We start from the raw sequence: 6599 nt of genomic DNA, 5'->3' as shown, positions 1-6599 counted from the left end.
GACACATGACTCTAACCCTCAGCCAATCAACAATCACTTCCATCGCATCTATCCAGGTGGTGCATTCAGGTAGCCTCGTCCCACTACTCCTCCCGTCACCCTCAAAGATGGAAACAGCATTCTTGCTGGCTGACAGTGGGGGATGGGAACGAGGCTAGCATTCAGGTGTAGCAAAAACAGAAACGTCAGCAAGCTTTGGAAAGCATTGTCTAATTGAATGAGCAGGGACAACCAGCCTGGAGTCATAAGAAGTACGTGCTGTAACATTCTGATACAGAATTATCCGAGGCAACCTAAAGTGCACACAGCGCAAATATTGTTTTGCTCACATGATTCGGGAGTGAGTTAGAGACACGGCCTGCCGAGAGCCGTACATTTGCTTTAATGTTGAAGTTATATGTGCTGTTAAAGAAACAGAGTGCCAGCACATACTGTGTGGTATATCTTTGCTAAGAAAAAGCACAAAACAAAACGCGTGCGATATTTTCGAACCTGAACGCACCCCAAGTCTTGGATGATAAGTAAACAGAGCAGAGTAGACTCGCTACGGCTGGTAGTTTCTTCAATTTATTCAAAGTAACGCACCGCTTTTGACCGTCAGTAACGGTAACGGCGTTGTAACGGCGGAAAAAATAATTAGATTACCCCGTTACTGAAAAAATAAAGCCGTTATGCAACGGCGTTATTTATAACGGCATTATTCCCAGCACTGATGAGGATAGTATGCAAACAATGACAGAAGGGGAAAAATAAGTAAGTGAACTATCACATTTAATATTTTGTGCCCCCCCTTTGGCAGCAATAACTTCAACCAGACGCTTCCTGTAGCTGCAGATCAGTCTGGCACATCGATCGGGACTAATCTTGGCCCATTCTTCTCTACAAAACTCCTGTAGTTCAGTCAGATTCCAGGGATGTCTGGCATGAATCGCTGTCTTTAGGTCATGCCACAGCATCTCATTGGGGTTCAAGTTTGGACTTTGACTTGTCCACTCCAGAACGTGTATTTGGTTCTTCTGAAACCATTCTGAAGTTAATTTTCTTCTGTGTTTTGGATCATTGTCTTGTTGCAGCTTCAACTGTCTGACAGACGGCCTCAGGTTTTCCTGCAAAACATCCTGATCAACTTTTTGAATTCATTCTTCCATTGATGATTGTTTTCCAGGCCCTGAGGCAGCAAACAGTCCCAAATTATGATGCTCCCTCCACCATGCTTCACGGTGGGGATGAGGTGTTGATGTTGGTGAGCTGTCCCGTTTTTCCTCTACACATGACGACGTGCGTTACTCCCAAACAATTCAACTTTGGTTTCATCACTCCACAAAATACTTTTCCAAAACTTCTGTGAAGTGTTCAAGTGCCTTTTTGCGAACATTAAACTAGTGTTTTTCAACCTTTTCTGAATCACGGCACGTTTTTACATTGGGAAAAATCTCGCTGCACACCAACACACAAGTTTTACAAAATTACTTTCTGTACAGTATATTTAACTAGAAACTGCAATTTCGGGAGAAATTACACCTGGGTCTTTCCTCTGTGGAGATACAGATCTTAGCCCCACTCAGGTCTATCAATAGAATGGACAATAATGCCAGTCAATGGCACTAAACAAAGTAAAAGCCATTAGAAATGTTGGGGAGAATTGGACGTCAATGTCCGTCAATGGCAGCAACCTCCATAAGCGTCAATGCAATCGTGGACATTTGGGGTACACGTCCTATTGATATCTGGTCATTTCCTGTTGATTTGGGGATATTGTTTTTTTGCCATTGAAAATGAATGGGAAAAAATTTGGACGTCAATGGACGTCAGTGGTATCAACTTACATAGGCGTCAATGTAATCCAAGTACATTGGCATCAATAGAATGAGTAAACATGATTAAATGCCATGAGAAATGAATGGGAAATTTGGACGTCCATGGCCGTCAATGGCAGCGCCCCCTATAAGCGTCAATGGAATCTGGGAAGTTTGGGGGACAGTTCCTATTGATATCTGGTCATTTTCTGTTGAATTGGGGGGAAAAAAAAAAAAAATCCCCATTGAAAATGAATGGGAAAAATTTTGCTCGTCCATGGCCGTCAACGGCATCGACATCCATATAGTCAATAGAATCCAAGTACATTGGCATCAGTAGATTCGACATGCATGGCCGTCAATGGCATCAATGCAATGTAAATTCCATTGAAATCCCATTGTAAGTGAATGGGAACTTTTCCCATTAGAAATGAATGGGAGAGGTTTTGGCAAATTTCCGGGGAACCGTAAATTTTTTCCAAATTCTGTATACAACTTTTATGCCCCTCACCGTCCCGGAATTTTTGATGCCCAAATAATGTGATTTGGTAAAAAATTGTAGGACACGTAGCGTTTTGAAAATTTTTTTCAAAATTGGAAAATCGCCATTTACGGGCGAACAGAAAATTTTGGGGGCCGTTTGTAAAAAAGCCTGCGTCGCACGAAAATTCCGGACGTTTCGATACTTGAACGGTACTGATCGGCGCAGCAGTTCGGGCTGTGCGGCGCACCGAAAAAACGCGGAGAATAAGATGGAAAATAATAAAGAAGAAAAGATATAAATAGGATAAAGTTGCAGAACAACACTACCTTGGCTTTCCCTTTGGAAAAGACCCAGGTAATTAATAAAATAATTTCTCAGTATTTATACTTGCTCAGTGTGAAACTTGAGCCTGTTAAGATGAACACAAAGCCGAAAAACTGGCAGGAATCTTCTACAGCTCTCAGCCTCTTTCTGTTTTTATTTCTATTTAGCAGTTAGACTTGAAAAACTTTATTAGTATATTATTGTATTATTATATTATTATTTATTATAATATTGCTTTAATGGCAGGTAGTATTAATGTCTCTGCCACAGTTTGGGACTTTTTGGATTTAGCAACAAGTTCAGCAACAAAGTAACTGGCTATCAGGGCTTTCCTATTTACCTTTGTAGTTTTTCTCAAAAAAGTTGCCTGTTTCTTTGTGTTTTCACAAAGGCGAACAAAATAGTCTGTCGACTTGTTTTGAAGCGACCGGTGTTTCGTTGGGAGATGACGTTTAAGCTTGCTTGGCACCATAGCGCTAAATAGCAGCTCGTGTCACGTTCAAGAACTGCTTGGATTTCTAGCCATCAACCACCTTGCTGCCCTCGATAATGTGTTGGGAATAAAACACAGGGGGACGATTGAGGGTTGTCACATATGGATAAAATGTAGGGACACGTTTGTATACATATATTGACACTTGACAAGTCTAATCAAATGATGTACTGTAGACGTGCTGGGGTCCACGTTGCCCCGGACAGCAAGGTGGCTGATGGCTAGAAATCCGAGCAGTTCTTGAACGCAGCACGAGCAATACTTCGCTCATCTGCACACAACCGAGAACTTTTTGCCTACTCCTTCCTTCCTACTGCAACCCCGAGAGAAAGAAGAAGAAGAAAAAAAAAAAGAATACAACATTGGATAATTTCTCACGGCACACCTGACGATCTCTCACTGCACACTAGTGTGCCGCGGCACACTGGTTGAAAATCACTGCATTAAACAAGCAACAATATTTGTTTTAGACAGCAGTCGCTTCTTCGTGGAGTCCTCCCATGAACACCGTTCTTGGCTATAGTTTTACATATGGTTGATATGTGCACAGAGATATTGGACTGTGCCAGTGATTTCTGTTAGTTTTTAACAGACACTCTAAGGTTCTTTTTTACCTCTCTGAGTATTCTGCGCTGAACTTTTGGCATCATCTTTGGTGGACGGCCACTCCTTGGGAGAGAAGCAACAGTGCCACTCTCTCCATTTGCAGACAACTTTCTCTGACTGTCGATTGATGAACATCCAGACGTTTAGAGATGGGTTTGTATCCTTTCCCAGCTTAATACAAATCAAGAATCCTTGATCGCAGGTCTTTAGACAGCACTTTTGACTGAGTCATTATGCACATCAGACAATGCTTCTCATCAAGACAATTCTTACCAGGTGTGTGTTTTATAGTGAGCAGAGCAGCTTTAAACCACTCATCACTGATTGGCCACACACCTGGCTTAAATTGTTTGGTAAAAATTGGTTTCAATTGCTCTTTAAGTCTCCTTAAGGCAGAGGGTTCACTTACTTATTTCTCCCCCTTGTTTGCATGCTATCCTCATTAAAATATGAAAACCTATAAATGTTTGGGTGGTTTTACTAAAGGAGACAGTTTTTTTCATCTGTGTGTTTTTGACGAAGATCAGATCATATTTGATGGTGATTTTATGCAAAAGTTTGAGAAATTCCAAAAGGTTCAGATACTTTTTTCATACCACTGTACATACAATCAGGTTTCTCAAACACCCACATCTATTTACCAAATTGAAAAGATAGTGGGAAAAAAATCAAATATAGCATTGAAAAAAAGTGTTTCAAACATTTTTGACAATAAACTAGTTCAGTTCAATGTTTTCAATCATGCCACTTAGTTTCCCCTTAACAGGACACAGGGCTACATCACACACTACGTCACACAGCCCTGTCTTCCGCCGTTTGTCCACTTGTGTCACTTCTCACTCGCCGACTATTCCGAGGAAAACAACGACAAATCTGGCCCATCCTCTTCCTCGAGTTTATAAAATAATGCATTGGGTTGCGCTAAATTTAGTTTTCGATTTATCCTGCACGTTTCAAAGTTGCGCGCTCAATCCAACCAGCCGTCGCTACCTCGCCTCCCTCTCCTTAGGTGGCGCCTCGCTCGGCAATTTATTAAAAATGTTCACATTACGCCCATCCTTCGTGTCCTCACAATGGCTCCTGGGATATGTAGTTTTTCGTGGCGCTTTCTGTTATGAAAAAGAACAAGAAATGATGGAAATATAGACATAAACACTTGGTCCATGCAGCGTTTTAATGTTTATTTATAAGGGCAATAAAACTATAAAACTCAAATGACATTATCTCCCGTTTTACTAGGTCGACTGACTTCAAGTAAAAATGGGCGTGGACCTTAACTTCCACGCTTTGAAATGAGACCAACCAGCGGCACGTGGGTGACGTAATTGCAGCGTGATGAGGCTTTGAAGATGATATGCGTAAATGTCGTTAAAGGTTAAAGTGCTAAATAAATGGAACATTAGACTTTTTGTTCTACATTCTTTAATTCACAGTTCATGTGCAAAAATAGACAACACACCCTTTTTTGTAGGGATCGACGGTGGTAACAGTTAAAGTTAGGTAGCAGTCGCCAACTTCGATAACTTTAACAAAAATAATACTAGCAATTTCAATGTTGGACTACACCAGTGCTTCTCATTTACAGTGGTACCTCTACATACGAAGATAATTCGTTGCAGGACCTTGTTTGTAAGTCGAAATGGTCGTATGTCGAGCAGGATTTTCCCATAAGAATACATTATAATTCCATAAATTCGTTCCAAAGCCCAAAAACCTACACTAAATCCTTAATACTGCCGGTACTTTTACAAATGTCAATTACAAATCGGAATAATAATACAGTATAATTCCTGTAACAATTCTTGTAATAATGTAACGAATTGGGTTCTAATGTGGCAGACATTTTTTGCTGTACCTGAACGCACTGCGTGGCTGACTTGATAGAGAGACAGAGCGGTGCGGTTGAGAGTTTACTTTTAATGTATTGTTGAGAACATCGTCAACTGTGGCGGACAGTAGGCGTTTTCTGTTGAACAAGTTCTGAAATAAATGATAAAACCCTGACGAAGCTGGCGATTTCTTTGGCGCTGGTACCACAATAATAATTGTCACTTAACTTATAAAGACTGGCGAACAGTGGTCGGAGGAGGACCGTGGAGATCGTAGACATTCTACGGCTGTATTGTTGAGAAAGTTCACGGATTCGCACCCCACGCTTATATTTTTCTATCATTTGCATCTTCATTTGAATGGTAAGCGTCACCTTTTTCCTTTTTTTACCACCTGTACCAACCTTTTTGAAACCTGTGTTGATTTCTCTCACAAGAAAATCCGCCGTGCGTCCGTCTGCGGTGCTGTCATGTCGTTGTATTTCGAGCATGTCATCGGCTGTAGAAACAAACGGCAAGTCAAATTTTACGTCGGATGTTGAAAAGAACGTGTGTCGAAGCGATCGTATGACGAGGTACCACTGTGTTTTTTTGTTATGCCCCCCCAAGGAAGAAGTAAAGTAAGTAAAATAAACGCTATCAGCATGTTATTTTTTTTTTGCTTTTAACAAAGAATCGAGACTGTTTTACGTTCATATCTATAAATAATTCAGGGATTTAAGCAGTTATTCAGAAGAATTTTCTACAGAAAAAGCTCTTTGTATGTGTTTCCACTCGGTCAGCTTTGACGGAGATGTGCCCCTATTAATTGGCCCTGAGCCCCATCAATACATTATGATATAGATCCATTTACAATAAACTAAATAAACTTTATTAACATCGTTTTCCTTTGTAACAGAAAAGACTTAAAGTGCATCAATTTGCCTGAAAAAAAAACCCCCAAAAAACATACACTTAAGGCAAATGTTTTGACTATTTGATACTGAAAAATAAAATGTAATAAAATCAATAAATTATAATAAATTCCAATTCATTAGCAACATTAACTCAGAGCACAATATGCCAAA

The sequence above is a fragment of the Corythoichthys intestinalis genome, chromosome 21, assembly GCF_030265065.1.
Source record: "Corythoichthys intestinalis isolate RoL2023-P3 chromosome 21, ASM3026506v1, whole genome shotgun sequence".
Lineage (NCBI taxonomy): Eukaryota > Metazoa > Chordata > Actinopteri > Syngnathiformes > Syngnathidae > Corythoichthys > Corythoichthys intestinalis.
Note: the sequence above shows the minus strand (reverse complement) of the source record.